Genomic DNA, 24,844 nt, shown 5'->3' with positions numbered 1-24,844 from the left:
TAGACTTCCAGTCATACCCATCCAATTAACCCTGAAAATGCAGAATTAAGTTTCAACGATTAAACAATAAATAATAAAATTAATAAAATAATATAGGAAGACTTGTATGGATACAAGTGTGTAAACCGAGGTGCTACAGGCGATCCAAGTGGCAGTTGGTACATAGAGATAAATCGTTCGTATGCCCTTTCGATGGATGAGATAAATCCCATTTGCTTAAAAATTGCAATTTGATCGTCCTTGGTAAAGGTCGCAATTTTAACATCCTCGGAAAGATTTCTGGCTACGGCAACAAATGCGTCAAGTGTCGGGATTTTGTCGAATCGCTGCATCCTGCCTAAAAGTGGCGCCAGTTGATTGCCACTCTATATAAACCACAACGCTCCCTCATTAAAGTGATTAATCATGGAGATGCATTTTTTATTAAATACACTAACGAATGCCTTGAGTGCCTAGATTTTGCAAGCACGGACGCTAAAATCTGTTTTTTAGCAAACAAACTTTAGCGTCTAGCGTGTTTTCTGAAAAAGCTCGCGCTTCGTTTTCTTATAAACGCTATGTACTTAGGTAATCTGTGCAATGGTGTACCGTGCACCTACCATATATTCAATCGGAGATGTTTCGGTCCATAGAAGTGGCTGATAATCCGAATCGGCAAACTCCGATATTGTATTAAATGGAGGCGTCAGAAAGGTTCCAGTCAAACTAGAGCTAATATTGGCAATCATCATAGCAGTTAAAAAATAGATATACAGAAGCCAGATCACCACCGCCAGCGCCGCTCCACCAAATCGGTGTGGCTTATGAATATCGCCTGCGGTTTGGAGCACGCTTGTAAATCTTTACTCTCTTGCGGCGGAAAATTATTCTTTACATACCTTGACTAAAGAAGCTGGTTACAAGTGCCCAAACATCGTATAGCAGCGTATATCTGAGCTGATTTTGTTGTTTGGATCCCAAGGAGGCGCGAGAGATCCTTCTGATTTCCCTAGCTGAACGCAACAACCTCAGTGCCGCAAAAAGTGAGATTCCCGTTAGTAAGAGCGCCGGCCAAGTGCCGGTTAAGGCTTTATCAAACAGCCCGTCAAGGATGGATTGTGCCGCCCATCCGGAATCCATATACCAGCGCTCATGCACACAGATTTTATAAGTCCGCAATAAATAACCGGTGACCATGTTTAAATGCTGCAGGCGTGTATAAATAACGGATAGCGCCGAGATACTGACGTCAGCATGTCCTCGAATAACCTCTGCGGGGGCTCCGTAATACTTGATCCCGTTACGCACCACAGTTACGTTAACATTCTCTGAACTTAGTATGAACCTAGAAAATAAGGGCAAAGGTGCTACGATCAACTGAAAAAATGTGCCAAAATATGTTGCATCGGTAAAAAAAAGGTCAAAGATGCCGTTCTAGTGATCAAGACTCAGCTAAATGCTATTGTGCAGCGTATATACCTTAGTCCAAGCTTTTGCCCAATGAAATACAGTGCTGTAATGCTTATCCCACAAAAACATCCCGAACCAGGTGGACTTTCAAAACTCCAAGGCGGCTCTTCGGCGACACTGGCAGTAAGTATGCTCGAAGTGTTGGCAGCGAGTTCGTGCACGAAAACGCCACCTCTAGTTTCGGAAGCCGATTGCGCTAGAAACTGAGGCGCACAGATCGTTAACTGCAGAGCCTCACAAACACGATAAAGTTTTTCTTTTTCCATCAACCTTTGCTCGATAAATGGCAAATGCTAATGGGGATGCGTGATTTGCACAAATTTACAATATTTTTAGGTGTTGCACTTTGTTTTGTAAATCCACCTTACTCAGTTGCTTCTTCAAAAACATATAATATTATAGCAACTTAAAACTGGAATATAAGGTAAAGGGTGTGACGTATGCTGCTTCTACTTTGAAGTAGAACTGTGCCATCGAATTCGGTTCGATTGTCTGCGTATACCGTGGGGAGCCGAAGTACCTTGTAAGCGTATCCATTGTGGAGCACCAGTTTCCTAACTAAGCGTACCCGGTATTGACAAAGTGCGACCGGGTTACACAAACAAATGCCGAGCACTTTAATCGGAAGTTGCACTCATGATAATTTGCAAAGTTTCTCAGCGTACCGCTGCCGGATAAGAGCGGTTCATCGAAACAGCTAACCAGTGCCATGAAATTTCCAAAACTAGCAACAAAGCTGCAATGCCAAGAAGAATCAATACAACATTCATCGTCGATTCCAAGCTTTCAGTGCCGATTGACGCCACTCGCTTTACAGCCATTTTCGATTTGGGCACGAATGGAAAATCATGAGCCAGGTACAAGATTTCTTTGTGTAAATTAATTAGAGCCTTTGTATTGCCCGTCATGGTTAGCCATTCAATCCTTAAAAAGAAGCTATGCAAACCCAAACATGAAGGCATTGATTAATTCAGGTGGGTGTACCCACTGTACCGCATACAGTTTTTGCATCTGTGGTGCTTTTGGCGACCCCAGCGGTAGCTGAAACGGAGCGACTGATGTTCCATATGCCAGTTCTATTGCGGCAGTGAAGCCCTTCTTTCGATAAATGGGTGTTTCGTCATCGTTGGTAAAAATCGCGATTTTTTCTGTCTCCGAAAGCATCGCGGCCAATGACAATAAATCATCTAATACAGTGATACCATCGTACCGACGCAATCTCTTCAACAAAATTTGCATTCCGCGGCCAGTCTGCGCGATATCAAAATACTTTTATTAACGACGTTGCATCTACCTCGTCTGTTGGTGCTTTTCGCATAAAAAATTTTAAAACTAATTTTTCCAAGCAGTTTACCATGAATTCGATGGGCGAAGTTGCGGTAAGCAGCATGGGGCTGTAATCGGATTCAGCAAACTGTGGCACCGTAGAGAAAGGTGGTACCCAAATGGAGCCCGTTAAACTGGAGTTGACGCGGGCGAACATGATCGCGGTGGTGAAGTATAGGCATACCAACCAGACAGTAACTGTTAGCGCTGCACCCACAAAGCGCCGAGGTCGCTGCATGTCATCTGCCGGGAAACATTCTACTGCGATTATTTTAGTGCACGAAATTAACAGTCTCGAGTAAAATGTGAACGGCTAATTTAATTATATCACTTGAAACATTTTGCATAGAAAAAACAATTTTGCATAGAAACTGTAAATACAGTACAAAACCAACATTGATTCAAAGAGGTTACCTTGGCTGAAAAAGTTGCTTATGACTGTCCAACCGGTCTCCAAGCATTGCACATGCAGAGGTACCACTTTATGCGCGTCTGCGTGTTTCCGAAGACTTTTGTGCTTGACAAAGCGCATCAAGATCAATGTGACAAACAGACAGACGGCTGTTACTAACACTATTGGCCACGTGCTAGCCATGGCGGTGTAGAACAAAGCTTCCAATATGGACTCAGCCGCTGAACTGGATTTAACCAACCACCGCTCGTGAACGGATACCTTGTAGGTCCGCAGCAGGTAACCGGTCACCATGCAGAAATGCTGCAGCCGAGTCGAGGTCACAGATAACGAAGCAATGCTCATATCGGCGTATCCAAAGAGCAAATCACCTGCTGCTCCGTAATACTTTACACCATCCGGTGTTTTCGCAAGAGTGCCCAGTCGGCTTTCCGTGCGTAAAATAAAACTGAAACCATATTGCTTCTAGCTTGTTAAATATGTTATTAAAATGCAGGGAAAACTTGTAATTAAAGCAGCGCATGTATCGAAAACAGAAACTTAGACGCTCCGTAATTAATGCCTCGGTTCAAACCATCAAGTTAGAAACGTTAATTTACCGAAGTCCGAGATCGCGTCCAATTAACTCTAGAATTGAAACGGATATTCCGCAAAAACATCCGAAATTGGGTGGACTTTGAAAGCTCCATGGAGGATCGTTGTTCACGCTTACTGTGATCACATTGGAAATGTTGAATTTGTTCTCGTGCAGGAAAATGTGATCGTTGGCGTCGGCTTCGGAAAAAGGCCAATGGGCGCACACAGTAAGCCGGAGAGTTTCACAGGCGCGGTATAACTTCATGTCATCCATATTTCTCTATGGTTCACTGACCAGTAAAACAAGCATGCATGCATACACTTTGAATGATTTCTTATTGGTAGCGTACTAATTTTAAGGTGCATTTTGTTAATCTTGCTCTTTTTTATCCTCATACTCGTGCCAATACTGGGAAAACATAGCATTTCACCCATTATGTGCTTTCGTTTTTTGGTTTTACGAGTAGGAGACTACCGCTGTGCGCTGGATAGTGGATACACTATGTTTATTTAAAGCCCCTCTCAGTAGATACTTTTTTTATACGAATCAGCATTAAAGCCTAATTTTGCAAACAAAGGTGCGCTTCATCGACTTCCGAGTAGACCGATCGGCAACATTAGTTTGATTGAGCTTCACCGCGCAGTATTCAAACGCACGCGCACCAGTCCAAGTCATATGTTTGCAGAGACTTTCAGTTGCAGAATATTGAATATCGCCAGAAAACGAAGTTAGGTAATTTTCTGTTTGTCAATAGACGTTTCATATGTCACAAGTACGTGATTCTTTGGGAAACAAATAAGCCTACAGCGTTGCGCTTCCTGGTTTGTCGATCCGCGATCGCATGGATAACTGGATGGATTTGTGTAATTCTCACTATAACTGTCAGTGCCGGTGGCACCATTGATGGATAGCTCTTTAGTTTCTTGGCCACTGCGTGGATAATTTCAGTATTTGATTGTTTGCAAGCAGTGCGGGAATAAGACTTCATGTTGCTGCGTGCTGATCGCTACTTCTACTTTTACAAGGATGGCCATGGCTACAGATCGCGAACATCGCCTCTGCCAGGCGCTGCAGTTAACCGTGTGTTCCGATAAGATTGGCTGGGATGTCCATAATCAGACGGTAGTAACGGTCAGCATCTCCGACAATCCACCGTACAATTACGAAAGCCCAGTCGGTTCGGGATGTTTCTGCGGCCTTTCCATTACACTTCTAAGCTACATGGCTAAACGACTGAATTATAGGTAAATGTGCTTAAAATTTTAGGGAGAAATCACAAAAACGACTTCAGCTTTTACGTCAGTACTTTTGTAGATTGGTTTTGCAAGCTGCCGTGCCACCACTGACCAAATTCAAAACAGCCGATAACGTAAGCTACGATGGCGCTCCAGCGGAATTATTGTGGGGTACGGTCATGATGAGCGTGTGCCCTTTAGCCGTCAATGCCAACCGGATGCGACATTTCATGCTGGTACCCGGCTACATCGTCCGGGAATATTATATTTCCGTGCACAGGCGATGGCTAGTAGATTCCGGCGTCTTATCCGAGTCTATCTTATTTGGTATCTTTAAGAGCTTCTTTGGACGGGATACATGGCCGGGACTAGCCGGGACCGTAGTGTGCATGCTGGGAATATTGGTTTTTATACGCGTGTGGCGAAGGCAGCGCGGCAATATCCGGAAGCGAGGTCGAATGAAGTGGAGTAGGCGAACGTTGCGAACGACAGTAGCGGATTTGATTAACGTTTTCTTTAATCTTATCGGAAACTTTCTAAGCCAAAGCAAGTACAGCCCACACGCAAAGCAGTTGTTTTAGAACGGTTTGGATTCAGGTGTATAAAATACATATCTAAATTTCGATTTTTCTTCATTTGCAGCTGACATTGATCAACCGCAACAGTTTCTTGGGAGCTATTTGTCAATCATCGTGTGGCTTCTTTACTGTCTGTTGGCTGTTACCGTCATGAATGCTTTCTTGAGCTCGAATTTAACGGCAACTGAGCTCGTCCCGCCGTTTCGATCGGTTACTGAATTCTTGAATTCCAAGTTTTATCCGTTATTACAGTTTGGCAGTTCGCAACCTGCTCTCATGGTAAACATATTCAGTAATAGGATCCTCTTTAAAATTGTAATAGCATTTAATTACTACACAGTTTTCTGAAACAAGATTTCGGAACATGCACAAATACGTGTGTAGTTGATATCAGCAATACGTTTGCATGCCTTTAAACCGGTAGGTTGTTTTATGCTGTTTTCAGAATATTGCTACATGTTTGGCGAAGTTTTTTTTATCGTAGAACAGTATGGGCCTTCGAGAAATGCTTCCTAGAGTAAGAACCTACGATTCCGGTAGCAGCGTACAACAGTTTGCCGCTCACGCCCGTGCAATTTCGGAGTACGGTGAGCGTGTCGCCGTTATCTGTGCCATGCATGAGAGTGCCTACTGTCAAGTAGAGAACTTTGTCACTGCTACCAGAATGGGATTGTACAACTTTGTGACCATGTTCCAGCTGCCAATGGGATCGCCGCTGTATGAACCGATTACGAACGTGTAAGTAAACGCCCTGCTTACAGTAAGCACAGTAAAAAATCGGCTCATTTTTGCTCCGATAGGGTAACCCATCTAGCACGCACAGGAGCCATTAAACGCATTGTCAATATCCACACGGCAGTAACATTCATCACGCGCAACATCCCACCACCATCCGCTCCATTACCGCAGCGACAAAAAGCCACCCCCATTACTGCTACGGCACTAGGCTCAACATTTTACTTACTGATATATTCCATGACTGCTGCTGCGCTTATGTTTGCATTGGAGCTTGTGAAATGCAAAAGTAGAAGAAAGAAAAATTTGATAGCACCTAATGCATAGTCATACAACTTGTTACCGCGGCGAAAGTATATGTGTATTTAAAGAGGATGATGCGTAAATGTAAAGTTAATGCTTACTGTATTAAGACGGAAGGATATACTTAATTAACTGCAGTAGATATTGTCTCAACAAGTCATCACGCGGCCTGGTGACTCAATCTGACCAATCTGGTGACTCAGGACTCCCTGACCTGGTCACATGCATACGGCGATACGACGGTTTGGTCAAACGTTGTCTTTCAGATTTTGATCGCCATTTAGTCGGGGTCGATGAGAGAGACGATTTTTTGATTTAACTTTGTTTGTTAGGACGATACAAAAGGAAATTTATTGCAGTTTATTATCGTAAAAATGCTGCTAATGTTCATGAGCTTAGTTTCTCAAGTGACTTCCTACTTCGTGTTTCATGCCTGTTTTGTCGTTTGAGTTTTCAGTTTACGCAGTTGATTTTACCTCGCTCAAAGCACGGTATGAATGTTCAATATTAAGGATGCTTTCGTACCAACGCAACCAGCACCATTACCGCCGCTACAGGATTCTTTTCCATGGGTTACTTATGCTGGCTGGTTTATTTGGCTTGCTTTATTTTCATAGTACAGAGCTTGAACTGATTGTTTTTAACAAAGGAAAAAGGTCACCGAAAACGGTAAACTTACACAATGGTATGAATTTCATATCCCATATTTCCCAAGGGAATAAAAGATCCATAGAAACAACGGCTTTTTCTGCTTACTTTACAGCTGCATCGTATGCTAAAAGCGCAAAGCCTGTCGCACTAGCTGACTGGTTACAATAAAATAGACTTCATTTATTTTTTGTAACAGCTTTTCTTCTATTTGGAATTATGATGATGTTTGTGCACTCAACCAAGAGACATACAACTTGCATTTATTTATCACTGATGACGGTAGTACGTAGAGTCTCTTCTGGAATTCCCTTGCGCACTGTTTTGCTCTTCTTCAAATAAGCAGTGATGCACTGATGCGGTACTTGTGTAACTACTGCTACAAACATTGCTGAATTTCGTATGCGCTTACTCGCTCTCTTCAGATCCACAATAATTGACGTTCAACTATCCTTCACCATTAAAATTCAATAATTATTACAGAAAAACCCATCTCTCATGTTGTACAACAAAATAACGCAACGCTCGAGACTTCATATCCGTGAAGTATGGACTCCAGCACGCGGCTACATCAGATATGTGAATCTTTATCATTAACATTATGCAGCGATCGGACAATTTTCTCCGTGAATGACACACGCAATGGGTCAGCCCTCGGCGGCAGTAGTGCTGACGTACTTACTGTCAGCATTTCTGATAATCCTCCTTGGAACTTCGAAAGCCCGCCTGGATCTGGATGCTTTTGTGGAATTTCTATAACGTTACTAGCTCTTATACAGCAAAAGCTAAGAATGAGGTACAGGAAGTTTTGTTTACAAGTTACTGAAAACTGAAATACGCTTTGTAAAACTATGTATTATATACTTTTGTAATAATACCAACTGTACTACGAATGTTACCTGCTGCAGAATGTTTTAACAAAGGTTATCAACTTAATTTTGTCTAGGCTAATACTATCCGCAGCCATTTCGCCGTTAACAAAATTCACCACACCGGACGGAACTAAATACAGCGGTGCACCAGCTGATCTGCTCGCGGGGAAAGTCAATGTCAGCATTTGCCCTTTATCAGTGACACCAGCACGTGTGCGCCATTTTGAGCTCATTACGGGAGTCCTAATGAGAGACTATCATATTCTTATTCATGAGCGATGGTTAACAGAGTCAGAAAGCGTCGCCAGCTCGATCGCTGATGGTCTGTTTCGGAAGACATTAGTGGATTATTGGCCAGGATTGCTCCTAACCGGCTTATGCGTGTTTTTCGTGCTGAATGTTTTGCGTACTAGTAATAAAGTACAGGTCATTCTTCCGATACATTCCTTTCGCACCAGAAATGCAGTAGTGGGCCGTAGTTACAATTTATTTACCGCCTTCGGTGGATATTTTATCAACGCGATTGAGCAGTTTCTTTAGTAAAGGTAACGCACGCCGGGATTTAATATTATTATTGCACCAAGTAAAAGAGATTCCCTCACTATGATACCTGTTTGCTTAAAGGTATTATGATTATCGGTTACTTTGCTAACCTTTTTGTAGATGCCATCAAAATGCCAAAGCACCGTCATGCCGCCCGGTTTGCGCTGTTACAATGGTTTTTATACTCTTATTTTGTAACAAGCCTAATGTGTGCCAGTGTGAATTCCAGTTTGACGAGGTCGTTCTTAGTATCACCCTTTCAAACAGTTATCGCTTCGTTAATTCGGGATTCAAACCGCTCTTTCTTGGTAAACCAGGAACGATTGAATTTATGGTAGGTAAAGGCGTCAAACTGCTTTTCTACATAATAAATGCCACGCAAGGCAGAAACGAGGAATAACTAATTATTAATGGCTAATTGACTCGAAGAAGTGAAGTTAACGTTACGTTACGTTGACGTTAGTTGTCGTTACGTGAAGTTAATGGTACGCTTCTTCTGCTTTCTGCTCGTCGCCTCGACCATTCAAACAGGACCGTCATTCGCGCGGTTCGCCGTCCAGCACGCTGGTGACATGCTATACGAGTACTTCTACGGAAGTTGCACTACAATTTCCGTAGTAGGTAGTGCAACTTTCGTACTAGATGACCAACCAACTTAGTCGGTATAGCGGGAATATCTGCTCTTAACGGTGATCTACCCGTACGCACGCATCCAGTATCTGGATGTTATCCTCCACAAGAAGGTCACTGAGGATCAGATAACACATCCGAAGACTGCACGCGCTGCATCCAGGCTCTCCCTCTCAAAACTGCGAGACTCAAGAGGCCAAAACCAAAAACTCATACTAATCATAATCCCCACTCAGAATTGCTGATAGATTAGCGATCAGAATCCCAAGACAAGAATAGGTAAACCGTACGTATATAACGACGTACGTACAAATTACAGGCATTCTGCACATACGGCATCGCTGGTATCTTTGTTAGCCGCCTTCTTCGAACTGTGCGCTCCGCATTCTGAACTACTGACTTTACTATCGAAACAATTATAATATTGTGTCCTCCCGCGCGTCGCGCATCCGCTGCATTTTGTTTTTTGGTGGCACTAAACCAAAATAACGCTTTTCTTGTGCGGCGATCACCGTTGTTAAACCTGGTGCGCGTTTCCAGTTACCAGCTTCCTCAGTTTCTGTAACAACGCTATGTGTGGATGGCATGGAAGACGACATTAACTAATCGTTAATGTAACTGGCAGTGTTAATTTAATTTATTTCGAGTCAGTGTAGGTAGCCCATATCGAGCTAGGATGATGTCTAGCATAGGATTTTGAACCTGGTTGTTTTTGAATTCGGGAATGTTGAATTCGCAGCAATTTCTGAGACCTTATTTCTTGATCTTTTAGAATAGTCCATCGTTGAAACCACTAGCCTCAAAGTTAATGCAGTATGATGCCGACAGTTTCTCGGACAGGATTGATTACGCTGTTTCCTTGTCAAAAACGGAAAAGATCGCGATCTTCGGCGACTATGAAACACCAATGTATAGAAAAGCCGGGTTTATCGCTGCTGTGGAGTCCCCTTTCCATAGCTATGTAGCGCTGTATCAACTGCCTACCAATTCACCCCTAGACGAAACCATTAATAATATGTAAGAATGCTGTTATTTGCAACACAATGCAGCGCATGGTTAAATATTGTATTTAAATGATCATACTCTCGTACATGCGCATTAATATCATGTTATTTTTCTCTGACCTTTAACAAGAATTATCTGGATGGCGAAAACTGGAAATCTGAGGCATCTAGCTGCTCTACATGTTGACATGGCTAATTTAGCCTATAAGGTTCCTTTCCTTCCTGGACATGGGTCTCATAAAATGGGACCCCAAATGGCATCCATTCGAATATCGAGTTTGATGTCTTCTATCTACATTGTTCTAATTCTGTTTGGTTGCGCGCTTTTAGCTTTCTGCTTAGAACTTTGTGCACAAACAAGGTCACTAAACGTTTTAGTTGAATGACGCGGTACTGATTGACTAGTGTTCGGTAACTTGTTACTTGTACAACTGCAACTTGTAAGTAAGGTTAACGAACGGAGTACGGGACAAAACCACCTACTGCGCAACAGGATGGCAGTGGTAAAGAAAGCTTGAAGCATCGCCCAGTTAGCCAAAATATCGAAACGAAAGAGCCGTGCTTTTCCCGATACTGAATGCTTGAATCTGTTTTTACTTTTAATCTGCGGTTAAAAGGTTGAGAGTTTGTGAGGCCTTTAAGCGTTCTGGTTCAATTTGTTGGCCGACGAAGCATCAAAGGTTACAACAGAGGAAGCACATCCTACCAAATCTTGTTAACAATGCTGGACTTCGAACACCTACACGGCCGTGTTGATTATTTATTTTTTCACCTATGGGTGGAACGCTGTTGTTTATTTATGGGTGTTTTTAATATTTGAAAATTTTCAATCAGGAAGTAGTGATGCCAGTTTTGCCGCCGCTTTGCTATACTGATTGCTTATTATTGCCAGTTGAAGCAAATAGTAACAGTAATAGCAAAATGTGTACAATAAGAACAAAATTGAGATTTTTAGGTACAAAACTTTATGCTTTATAGCATTACACATTAGACACTGCGCAAATACATTTTAGTGTCCGCATGCAAATGCCACAATTGACACCTGGTTACGCAGCTGTTTGTCGGTGTTGTACGTACAGTTAATCGACTTGTCGTATTTCATTCCCAGTCGGGCTATTCAAATTCGATTGGGACCTTTAGCTCCGAACTACTTAATTTCAACTACTTCTTTGTTAATTACGTTTATGTGCATATTATAAAAACGTATACTAAAAGATAATCTGACATTTCTTAGCACGTCGCTGCTACAAACATTCTAATATGGAAAGCGCGGCCACTCCTAGAGAGCATTTGGCATGTCAGTTGTTGCGCTTGACAGTGTGTTCGGAGATGCTGCCAACAAAGGAAGCAACTGGTCCCAACCGGCTGGTGTTGACAGTTAGTGTCTCTGACAATCCGCCATATAACTACGAAAGTCCTGTTGGATCGGGCTGCTTTTGTGGAGTCGCTATCACCTTGCTCAGCTATGTTGCTGCAAAACTAAATTACAGGTAATTCATTTCCATTTCAACCGGGTTTTCGTGCAAATGCATTATGCATATACAAAAAAAAAATTAGCGGTTTAAGCATGCCGTTTTCATATTTTAGATTTCCATGCTCGACTAATTATGAATTTATTGTCTCGTTAGATTAAATTTGACTCCCGCCGTACCGGGCGCATTATCGAAGTATCGGACACCAGATAACATTTCTTACGACGGTGCGCCTGCCGATCTGCTATTGGGTACCGCAATGATGAGCATGTGTCCTTTGGCTATCAACGCGAACCGCATGAAACATTTTCTGTTAGTGCCAGCCTACAGTGTGCGAGAATATTACATTGCCGTGCACCAGCGTTGGATGGTGGAATCCAGTTTACAAAGCAAATCGATTCTTGTGGGCGTGTTGGAGACATTCTTTGTGCACCGATCATGGCCCACGTTAACTTTTACTGTTTTAATTGTTTTTACAATTCTTTGGCTCACGAAATTACTGAGTTTCCGGTTACAAAAAAGTGCTAATCTTCCGGTTGCTGTGGAGGGATTTTTTCGGACTTTCCTGGAAATGTTTAGTAGCTTTTTTGGGCAAGGTAAAACCTTTGAATTCCTCTGCCGTGATAAAACTAATTTAGCTGTATGCGCGCACCGCACTTTGCAGGGGTATTAGTACCACGGTCCATTTTCACGGCATTATCTGCGACCATTCTGCTGTGGTCACTGTTTGGATTGATAACAGCCGCAATACTGGATGCGTATTTGAGTTCCAGTTTGACCGGGTCACCGCTTATTCCTCCTTTCCGTTCTGTACACGAATTTGACCAGTCAGACTTTTATCCTTTGCTGCAGTCCAGCAGCTCACAAGAACTACTCATGGTGAGAAAATTTCATAATTTCTTTACTTTAAAGCCCAACAAATTTATATCGTAAAACTTATTATACAGAAGAGCGTTGGTCTTTCAACCGTGCTCCCCAAGGTCAAATTCTATGATTCCGGGTCAGTTGTCACATTATTTACGGCGCATGCGCGAGAACTGTCCCAAACAGAAAAGCTTGCAATTATCTGCGATATGGAGGAGAGTACTTACTGTCGATCAGAGGGTTTCGTAACCGCCACCCCAATGGGATTGCAAAATTTCCCGTCTATTTTTCAGCTGCCTCTGGGTTCACCATTGTATGCACCCATCACTGACACGTAAGATGGAGTTTCTTGATGCGCCTTCCTTAATTAATTTTTTTGTGAATAACAGCGGTTTTTTCAGAATAACGAGATTGGCCATTACGGGAATCACGAAACGAACAATTAATCTCCATCGGGCAATATCATTTATTGCGCATGATGCCTTGCCACCTACTGTTAAACCGCTGCCAGGATTTCGAACAGCTTACCCCATCAATTTGCGGTCACTCGATTCGACGTTTTATTTATTGTTTACGGTTATTTTTCTAGGGTGCTTAGCATTTATTATCGAACTAAAATTTAAACAACGGGCTGGAAATCGTTGATCCAGCGTGCTACTATGGTACAGGACTAAAGGGCAGTAGTGTCAAACACAAGGAAATGCGAAAAGCTTTCATTACGGGGATGCACGTTTCCTAACGTCAATGAAAGCTTTAAAAATTTACGATTTTACAAGTGCTACAAAGGTCATGTATATCTGTCATCGTTTAAGCCATTGCAAACCACCTGGACTGATGATAATAAATAGAAGTACAAATGATGCGCCAAACGTGTGCTACGACGTTTTCAGATAGCTAGATTTCAGAATGTATAACGGAGGTCGATATCTGTGCCCGGGCATGACCAGCCCCTATCGTACGCATGCCTGGCATTCCTGGCCTTGCATTAGCGTAACGAGATGAGAAGCGTTTTAGGCATGTTCCAGTACAAACCTGCATATTTCCCTTTATATGTGTTTAGCTGATAGCCAAAGCAAATACTCTCTGAAACGCAAGATATTGTATTATCCGAAAATTTTTGTGGCTGTCTTGTAGCCCGTTTGCTGTCAAAGTAAGTAATGATAAAACAAACACATTGACAAGCTGTCACATCTCACAAGCCGCATCCCGGACCGCGTCAACACAAAATAAAAGTAGGATAAAGCCTGGTACGATAGGTCATTCACGTTAGCTAAACGAACGTATAGCTCAATGGATAGCAATCAGAAACTGTACAGAGCGTGCAAAGCCTTGTCGTTGACTGTATGTAATGGTCAGTCCACTACGAATCGGGAATTTCTAAATTCCAGTTCTGCACAGTACTTGACGGTCAGTGTATCTGATAACGCTCCGTGGAATTTCGAAAGCCCACCCGGTTCCGGATGTTTCTGTGGTATTTCTATAGCGTTACTGGCAATTATCGGAAAAAAGCTTGGAGTACGGTACGAAAAAAATTTGTAAAATTAATGCTAGTGATTTCAAAGATAAATGTTGAAATTACTTTGCATACCTACTTTTTCATGGTACAAAAAGAAATATTTCTGAGCCATCGTAAAGCATTAAAGCATTTGATCTAAGCTAATTCACCCATGATCACTCATTTCTCTGTTCTTTCCATGAAAATGTTTAGGCATTATGATCCGAAGAAACTTACGGTATATTGGTCCCGCTTTAAAATAGTTATTTTTGTTTGACGTGTACAAAATAATTTTCTGTATGAAAATGGTGAAAGCAGATACCAAATACATTACACGCTCTGTGTACAGAGTATATTATGTACAATGCTTACTCTATCAGTTTCCGGTTGATGATATAAACTTTTAAGGACATTAAAGTATGCACATCGTCAGTGTCTGCACATTTGCTACAGTTTTATTTGTACAGGATATTCCTAATGCCCGCTGTCCCACCATTAACGAAGTTTACTACACCGGACGGAACAAAGTTTGAAGGAGCGCCAGCTGACCTTCTAGCCGGAAAGGTCCAAATGAGTGCATGTCCGTTGGCCACAACGCCCACACGCTTACGTCACTTTGAACTCATTACCGGTTTTCTGCTACGCGACTACCACCTTTCCATCCATGAGCGATGGCTTGTGGATTCTGGAATTGTGGGCAATTCTATAATAAACGGGTTGTTCCACCAAGCCATGACTAATTCGTGGCCAGGATTGCTGCTGACATCCTTATGCGTTTTCCTTACACTGATTTTTGTACGAACCGTTGGTAGACCCGGATCAATTTACAGTAAATACACGGCTTCACGGCAAACCAGACATACGACCTTTGCGAACCGCATTCTGTCATTTGGGAAGATTTTCGTGCGCACTGCGACCGTAATCATCTCTAATTTCTTTAATCAAGGTAAATGAATTTCCGTTAACGCGAATTTGGAAATAAAATCTGGATAATAATACTGCAAATTTTGATGTTTTCAGACGAAATCCGTATGCCAAAGTATTACACGGGTGCGCAACTTGCTGTGCTGCAATGGCTACTGTATTCCTATTTTGCAATTAGTTTGATGAATGCCAGCGTTAGTTCAAGTCTGGCGGGATCGTTTCTGGTGCCGCCGTTTCAGACGGTGACAGGATTCGTGCACTCTGGGTTTGATCCGTTATTCCTTGCCAAAACTGCTCCTATCGAATTTATGGTAAGGCATAAATATACGCGCTGGCAGCATGCGTGAATAAAGTTGATTTCGTATGCATTTTTCGCTTCAGAACAGTACCGTGTTGAAACCATTAGCTCCTAGAGCCAGACAGCATGATTCCGGTAGCTCTTTAGCGCTGTTTCTCGATTACGCCGCGCAACTTTCGCAGACCGAAAGAATCGCCATTTTCAGCATGGATGAGACGCCGTTATATCAAAAAGCAGGATTTGTTGTTGCTGTTGCATCGCAGTTCTACAACTACATCGCTATGTACCAACTTCCACTTCGATCACCGTTGAGTCCTAAAATAAATTACATGTAAGAAAAAAAATTATTTTAGTTTTACCAGGGTATCGGAATCGGAACCGCAAATCTTTGAGTACAGAAACGATATAACCCGGTCCTAAAATTTCCTTTTACAGTTTTTTCTTGGTAAATAACGAACCGCAATGCACTAGGGTCATGCGAATGGCAAAAACCGGCAGTCTGAAGCGTATCATCAGCGTACATTTGGACATGCTTTACTCGGCGTACGATGCGCCATATTTCCCCGATTCCAAGCCAAATAAGCATCGCACTGCATCAATTAGACTGCCTGTACTGTTTTCTACTTTTTATATTGTATCTGCTTTTTTTGTTTTTGCTGGCGTTATATTAGCGTTGGAGATACAGTTCGCGCAAAGAAAGAAATCCTCCCAGCAAACGTGATTTTTAAAATGATTTGTCTAAAGTAACAAGCATCAGCTGCTTATTAAAAGGTTAACCTTTTGTTTTTTCGCTCGTCGTCTAGGCACTGCAAAATAAAACGCGTTAGCAGAAACGTATTCGTCGTTATGCATCGTTTTGCTGAAGAAACGAAGAGCATAATAATATTATGTTCTACCGTGAAATTCACGCAGTATAAACGTACACACCGGGCGGAACATGCTGAATCTGATCATGATACTGCAGAAGTATTCCGATTTCGAGTACCTGTTTTGTGCTAACCGACAGTAACTGTTAGATTATGTACCTCGAAAATTCGGGCATTAATGCATTTTTACTGCAATGAAGCAATAAAGCAGCCAGCCTCGCGGGACATACTATGCTCTCACAAAAAGAAATAGGTATTGGTAGTACTATTCGTACCTGTCAGTTGAGAGTGCATACCTACTATGTACCTATAAAGACAGAGAATTAAAACGTGGTATATCCTGCAGTAGTTAGATAGAACCTGTTAAAACGATCTACGTCACGCTCAAATGTCAGTTTTCGACCCTGAAACTAAAAGTGATTGATTAGTAACTAGCGTGTACACCGCGTAGGACGTTTCCGCTCCAACCAGGCTTCCCTATAAAACATATCTGTTCACCTGCGTTACTGCAAACAATAGAGTGGATACTTGTCACTGTGTGCCTGCACAGAAAGCTTGACCTTCGTCACTTCGTGATCGTGCTTTTATTTTATACCGGAATCCTGTGTTCCTCTTCTAATTTGTGTTGAATCAGTGAAGTGCTAGATGTATATTTCTAGTAGGCAATGAACTTGTGAATCTATGGATGAAAAGCAGCGCCTCTATCGAGCTTGCGAAACGCTGTTTATAACACTGTGCAACCCTCGATCTGATGAAGATAGCAAGGCAGTAGATAACTTTAATGGTACCATGGAAGTGCTCACGATTAGTGCTTCCGACCATCCGCCGTGGAACTTTGAAAGTCCGCCTGGTTCCGGATGTTTTTGTGGGATTTCTATAGCTGTGTTAGCGCTGATAGGTCAAAAGCTCGGACTGCAGTGAGTGTTGTCACAATAATAGTTTTATAACTATTTAAGCAATTTCGTTTTAAATCAACAGATTTCTTCTCAAGGCAGCTACGGCACCGGTAACAACCTTTGTTACATCTGATGGGACCAGATACGATGGGGCGCCAGCGGATTTGCTTTCAGGGAAGGTTAACATGAGTATTATTCCGTTGGCTGCGTCAACAACTCGGGTACGTCATTTAGAACTTATTAACGGGTTCTTCCTGCGGGAATACGAAATTCAGATTCACAAACGGTGGTTGGTCGATTCGGGGATTGTGGGAAATTCCATCCTGAATGGCCTGTTTTCCAAAGCAATGAGCGATTCTTGGCCGGGATTATTATTATCGGGTATATGTGTTTTTTTCATCCTGCTGTTTATGCGCAGCATTGGCAAGCCAAATGCCGTATGGATTGGTGAATTTTGGAAGAACGTGATCTTTTCGAAAATCATTGCTTTGTTCGACACAGCGTATGATTTATTTCGCAGCTTTTTTGGTCAAGGTGAGAAAACCAAAAAATTAATGAAATAATAGAATTTAGTGCGCAACCGTTCGAATTTTTGCAATACAGGCGGCGTCGAAATACCGCACTATCACGGAGCACAACTGGCAGTAGTGCAATGGCTGCTGTACTCCTTCTTTGCAATCAATCTAATGGGCGCTAACGTTAGTTCCAGTCTGGCTGGATCGTTTCTGGAACCACCCTTTCGCACAGTTACGGGCTTTGTACAATCAGGGTTTGATCCAATGTTCCAGGCGAAAACGGCATCTATCGAATTTATGGTATGTACTGCACTAATAATCAAAATGTTCCCTAAGCTGTTGGTTAATATTATCTGGTGTAATAAACCTGTTCGAAGTTTCCCCTTAAACTTTAAAGCATGGGGCATCAATATACATGCATCCTATAAAATACCCCCTTTATGAACGCCCTTTTCAGTTATTATTCATGTTTGTTGTTAACCCATTCGTCTCTATTCTGCAAATACTGTAGAATAGCGCAACACTGCGCCCGCTTCGGACACGAATGCGGCAATACGATGCTGGAACTTCTTTCGAACTCTTTATCAATTACGTCGCATCGCTTTCTTCCGATGAGAAAATTGCGTTGTTCAATGCGCCCGTTGCCGCAAAAAGCGGGGTTTATTGTGGCCGCTCGTACGCCGTTCTACAATCATGTCGCAATGTACCAGCTGCCTCTGCGGTCACCTTTGAGCCCGCATATTAACAACTTGTAAGCTTAAGCAAACTAGCGAATAATACAAGGGGTTATGCATACTTCTGGTCTAACTTACAGTTCCTGAGAACAGAATACGTTTACTAATTACGAACCTTTGCTGTTCCATTTAGGGTTATCTGGATGGCAAAATCAGGAAGTTTAAAGCGATTGATTGAGCTACATATGACTCTGCTATATTCAGCGTACAGAGTACCGTTCTTTTCGAATCCGCCAATCAAGCAGCGAACAACGTCTATAAGAATGCCGGTTTTGCATTCTACGCTTTACATGCTGATCCGCCAATCAAGCAGCGAACAACGTCTATAAGAATGCCGGTTTTGCATTCTACGCTTTACATGCTGATTTACTTGTCTTTTCTGGCATGGTACTGTTGGTAGAAGTTTATGCAGCAAAACGGGCGCACAGGAGAAATCACTCAAAGCGCAAATCAACTACCATGTTAAGCGATGACTTTGGCACTAAATGAACTTTGGTACCGTCATCTGGTCTTGGCAACGAAGTTGTGAATGATTTGCTGTAAAATGCGGCATTCTGTGCCGTTGTCAATCGCCGTTGTTACCTTTGCCGCTAGTACCTAAAAAAGTGTGAAGTACAGTATAGGCTTTAGCAAAACGAGTCGGTTTAACATTTTCACTACAAAGTACTAGTATCTTTAGTCCACTCGGGCTTGCCATAGTACGGCTTCGTCACATATGATCGTATATACGATTTTGCTCGTTTGTCCTGGTTAGGCTAAGTATTTACGGATAGTAAATGTACCGATAACTTAATTTATTTTGTCTTGCTCCATATTTATGCAGATCAGTAATGAATGACCTTTGGGGTTCCCAGGGGATAGTGATGCACCGAGTATCGACTTTCATGATTCCTATGCCGCACAATGCTTTGTGGAGCTCACGCAGCACTTCATAAATATTTGCATATGAAAGTTGCAAATTGACCTCAACATGTTGACGCCGACTTTCTGACTGTTTCATGATCTAAAATGTTTGTTTCACCCCGATTCGGCGCAGACACTTGCGCGATTTTAACTTTACAGTTCACACTAACAGTCAAAACAACCGTAAGTTTGCTCTAGTTTGGCCGAATTTGACGCAGTTCCACCACTGACCGCCCGATGGAAAGCAGTTATCAAAAGTTATACAGAACCTGTAAAGAGCTTTCACTGATTCTATGTAGTGATCACTCGCAATCTGGAACGGCAGAAACTGATAATGAAGATTTTATGGCTTACAATTCCAGTGTCTTATTTACGGTCGCTGTGTCAGATAATCCACCATGGAATTTCGAAAGTCCACCTGGTTCCGGGTGTTTCTGTGGAATATCCATAACAGTTTTACGGTTAATCGGGAAAAGGCTTGGATTACGGTAATGAGCTCAGAAAAAAATGCACAAACATATGTATTCGATGTCTTAAGACCTTCAAAGACAGGTTTAAAGAGAGTTCATTTTAAGTTTTTACTGTTTTGCCTTAAATTAATGTCTTTTTTAATCAAGTAAAAAGTTGAAGGTTTGTATTACATAGATTGTTCTGTATATACGTAATACATGTATTGACTGAACGTCTAATATTGCATGCATAAGTATCTGGCCCGCGCTATCCTTACAAAAGCACAATACATTTAATAGCTGAAAACTATAAATATGTGTTTGACCAATACAGATCACAGAAGAACTAGTTTGCTACGAATTGACCAATACAGATAACAGAAGAACTAGTTTTCTTTTGGTGGGGACCCGTTCTAGGATGTGTAGAACTACGGTAGATTGCTAGCCCACATCATGGTTCTACAGCTGATCATGTCACAGTCCACGTGACAGCGCGTTACATGATGAAATATATGCACTGGTCAATTAGTAATTCATGATACTTTACTATCTGTATAAACTTACGATTACTGTAATTTTCGAAAGCATGTCAAATAATTTCCTAAATCACCCTCACTTTCAATTTCTGCAAAGGTTTTTGCTGTCACCGGTTACTCCTCCTCTTACAAAATTTACCACCGCTGATGGAATTAAATACGAGGGAGCACCAGCCGATTTACTAACGGGAAACGCTGACATGAGCATTTGTCCCTTGGCCGCCACGCCCGCTCGTGTCCGCCACTTCCAATTGATTACTGGCTATCTCTTACGAAACTGCCATATTGCTATCCATGAGCGTTGGCTAGTGGATTCAGGAATTGCAGCTGATTCAATCATCAATGGCTTACTTTATCAAGCCATGAGCGATTCGTGGCTGGGACTACTGTTGACGACGCTCTGCGCTTTCCTGGTCTTGATTTTTGTGCGAACAGCTGGTGATCTTCATACTACACAAGAAAAACATACATCGAAGTCTTGTTCTTCCTGCAAAAGCCAGGCTTCTGCGCGCCATGTCAACGTCGTTCTTCGGAGTCTGCACGACATTGTCACCGGTTTCTTCAATCAAGGTCACCTCTGGCTTTGATTCTACCACATCGTTGTGACCTTGCATGTTTTGAACGTTAATTCTATATTATACGTACAGGTGACATTGCGACACCCAAAACGTACCATGGAGCGAAATTAGTCGTCCTGCAATGGCTGTTCTACACGTACTTCGCCATCACTTTGATGAACGCCAATGTTAGCTCGAGTTTAACGGGATCGATTTTGGTAGCGCCCTTCCAGACCGTTACCGGCTTCGTACACTCCGGTTTCGATCCACTGTTTCTCGCAAAAACCGCGTCTATTGAATTTATGGTTGGTTCCTCTTTGTTGGCATATTTTTGTATTCATTTCATTCGTTTTTATGATAATAATGGGTTTGTACACTGTGTACGTATCATAGTAACCCAACCAAAATAATTTTCATGGACCTAATACTGTGTTTAGTCTTAGCATGAGTGTACATTTTAGAACAGCCGGGTGTTAAAACCGTTGACTCCAAAGATGCGACAATATGATTCCGGAAGCTCTTTGGCCTTGTTCCTTGAATACGCTGCATCAGTTTCAGAGTACGATAAGGTGGCTATTTTCAGCATGGACGAAACACCGCTGTTCCGGAAAGCAGGCTTTGTCACCGCGGTTAAGGCACCTTTCTACAACTATATTGCCTTCTACCAGCTTCCAAACCAGTCATCGCTATCTTCTAAAATTGATGACATGTAGGACAATGTAATCTTTACTTTCTTATTTCATCATTAACTGTACAATTTGAATTAATTTAATTTAGTAACCGACATGTACAATACTAGTAATAAAAGTGATTATACTGGTATCGAATGCGCCGCGCTTTTAACTTTTCTGTGCCAATATGGCGATAGTTCATTTTGTACTCTGTTCTTCAAAATACAGATACTTACCCAATTTATTTGCAGGGTAGTTCGACTAGCTAAAACCGGCAACTTGCAGCGCATCGTAGATCTCCATTTCGATCAGCTTTATTCTGCGTACAGTGTGCCGTACATTCCTGAATCCCAGCGTAACAAAAAACGGGTCGCTCAGATTCGTATGCCGGTTCTGTTAACCACGATTTATACGGTTTTGGGAATGCTTTTTATGGCTGCAGTCGTGTTCTTCATGGAGGTCGGCAAAAGCAGAGCATACCGTAAAACATTTCCATCGATCGTTCCTGGTTGATTTTCTTGATTATCTACTACGTTGTACGTAGTAAGTACTTGATTTTCGGAATGTACTTGTAGTACTTTACGTCATATTTATGGGCAGTGGTAACTTCTTAAATATGTGAAAACCAAAAAGCCGACAGCAGCATAATGATTCAATAAAAATGACGGTCAAAGCTGTATTATTTACCTCCCAACGCCGATTTTCCACTTCCTGCTAGTCTGCTACCCGTCCTTGTGCGATTGTATGATTCCAATCGACGCCAAGTCGACAAAGCTTCTACCTCGAGCAGCCGATATTTTAATGGCAACACAAACAGCTAACATGACGCTGTGGAAGTTGCTATGTAATATGTACGACAACAATTACAGCGCCTGTAAGAAACTGAAACCTCGACCGCTTCGAACAGGAATTATATTGCTTATACTTCCCTCAGTTTCTTGTACAACGGAACATCAGCGATTCTGCACGAAACCGGGTAAAATATTCGACGAAAGGATTCCGCTAAAAATTAACCACTAAAAAGGTTTATTCACAAGTTTTCTTCGCAATTGTTTTGCACAAATAAATTTTTCGGGGCCGATTTCGGACATGCCCGAAGATTCGTTGGCAGGACGTTAAAGTAAAGATATACCTGCACGCCCTCTCTGTGTACTCTAGTTTAAAGTTTATGGTCAGACAGTTGACTCAGTGACTCGTCTCTAATTTAAGGTTCTGCACCAAATCGCCCCTTCGGCTACAACTGGAGCAGAATCGAAATGAAAAAATGAAAAATTAATAATCTTTCTGCATACTTTCCATACAATGCGTACTTCGCGCGTACGTATAATACGGACGCCAAATTTGTGAACACATACTCGTACGACAGTAACTGTTGGCGAATGCAACTCGAGTGCAATAGTGTGCATCTGAAACAACAGGCGAGGAAAAGGTGATAAAACAAGTCTACATATGTTGGCAGACAGCGATGGGGCGCTAGCGACTGCAAGTTTCCCCAAAGATCTTCATGTGGCATACTTTATTTGCTAGCACAGAGGGCAGATTAATGGTCAGTTTAAGTACTTCTTAAGTATGTTGACTTGCGCAGCATACATACTCCCTAAAGCAACCATGATGCGATACTAACTTGACTGATTATCGCTCAGATCAGCCCTGTTTTTGTAGTTTTTAATTTTTGATAACGTTATTTCCATTTTCGGATGGAAAATAGTTATCAAAAGCTGCACAGAGCCTGCGACGAGCTATCGCTCACTATCTGCAATAATCAGTCGCAATCGGAGGTGGGAAAACGTGGTAGCGAAGATTTCGGGGTGCTGAATTCCAGTACATGGTTTACCGTCGCTGTCTCGGATAACCCCCCATGGAACTTCGAAAACCCGCATGGTTCAGGGTGCTTCTGTGGAATATCTATAAAGTTTTGCAGTTAATAGGAAAACCATAGGACTGCGGTGAGCAACTATTTTGCACGCTCCTAAAATGTAGGATACGAAAACGATTATCGAATGGCAGTCTGTTGTGAAATGTATTAATGGCTCGATGCAGACTAGGTGATAGTATCCCTAAGGATAAACTGCTATAATTGTTATTCATACCTATATGACGTTATTCATACCTATATGACTCTGTATATCATTAATTGTTGTAAAATTTATCATCTTTGCTTTTATTTAAGATTGCTTATGTTACCTGTCACTGCTGCTCCAACAAAATTCACTACTTATGGAACTGACTACGAAGGAGCGCCAGCCGAGTTTTTAGCTGGCAATGTCGATATGAGCCTTTGTCCCTTGACCGCTACGCCAGCGCGTGTCCGTCGTTTCGAACTGATAACAGGATTTCTGTTACGCAGTTGCGATATTGCCATCCACAAGCGCTGGCTGGTGGATTCCGCGGTTGCAGCTAATTCAGTCATTGACGCTTTATTTTACAAAGCCTTGACGTACTTGTGGCTGGAACTCTTGCTGATGTCGCTCTGCGTTTTTTTGGTTCTAATTTTTGTTCGTACGGTGGGTGAAGATGATCATGGAAAACGAACACCAGTTATGCGCAGTTCTGCTACCCACAGCCTGAAATCTTTGCAGAATGTCAATGTAATTTCTCGAAGCCTTCACGACGTCGTTAGTGGCTTCTTCAACCAAGGTCAACATTTTTGGCCTTATCAGATGATTATAAATTTCGTATTTTGAACTTCTTTTTATTCTGACCAGATGACATCTCGACGCCCAAGACCTACCACAGCGCTAAATTCTTGCTCCTGCAGTGGCTCTTCTACACATATTTTGCAACCAGTTTGATGAACGCAAATATTAGTTCGCGTTTAGCGGCCGGGTCGCTTTGGGTACCGCCATTCCGGACCATTACCGGTTTTGTTGACTCCGGATTTGATCCACTGTTTCTCGCCAAGACGGCTTCCATTGAATTTATGGTACATACCAATTGTACCATGTGTGTTTTTGTCCCATAAGATGCGTCCTCATGTTTTTGCTGTCGTTAAAATGCAGCGCTTAAAAACACCTTAAATTAACTTAAAGGTCAAGTGCCGCTTATAATTTGTATACGCTTAGTAAATCTTCTCTTGCCTGTTCCAGAACAGCAGAGCTCTTAAACCATTGACAGCAAAGTTGCGACAATATGATCTCTTTTTGAGTAGTCTTTCTTTTTGAGTTGGAACGGGCGCAACGTGTAATCATCTCTCAAGAGATAATAATTTTCTATTAATCAATGTAATGTAAACATGCTGTAAGAAACACAATTTAAACATGCTCCAATATGAATGTTTTTCGTGCACTGATAAAACCGCCGATCGATCGATATTTGACTTGATAACGCGCATGTGATCAATGGTAATTGGCAA

General features: G+C 42.1%; 2 long non-coding RNA genes across 3 annotated transcripts; one reads left to right on the top strand and one right to left on the bottom strand.

Moving 5' to 3' along the window:
• Positions 1-21,294: 21,294 nt before the first annotated feature.
• On the bottom strand, positions 21,295-23,737 carry LOC129601423 (uncharacterized). 2 transcript variants are annotated; one of them, XR_008692233.1, is made up of 4 exons: positions 23,677-23,737; positions 22,180-22,508; positions 21,729-22,018; positions 21,295-21,464 (listed from the first exon to the last, which is right to left on the bottom strand). It is a non-coding gene; the product is annotated as an uncharacterized LOC129601423 (long non-coding RNA). The 2 variants fall into 2 exon arrangements; XR_008692230.1 differs by lacking the exon at positions 23,677-23,737 and having other exon boundaries at positions 22,180-22,632.
• LOC129601504 (uncharacterized) lies at positions 22,951-24,732 on the top strand. Its single transcript, XR_008692236.1, has 3 exons — positions 22,951-23,438; positions 23,663-24,129; positions 24,198-24,732. It is a non-coding gene; the product is annotated as an uncharacterized LOC129601504 (long non-coding RNA).
• Positions 24,733-24,844: the final 112 nt, after the last annotated feature.

Source organism: Paramacrobiotus metropolitanus, unplaced genomic scaffold (genome assembly GCF_019649055.1).
Source record: "Paramacrobiotus metropolitanus isolate TYO unplaced genomic scaffold, Prichtersi_v1.0 Parri_scaffold0000001, whole genome shotgun sequence".
In the NCBI taxonomy this organism is placed as follows: Eukaryota; Metazoa; Tardigrada; class Eutardigrada; order Parachela; family Macrobiotidae; genus Paramacrobiotus; species Paramacrobiotus metropolitanus.
Note: the sequence above shows the minus strand (reverse complement) of the source record. Positions and strands in the feature narration are given on the sequence as shown.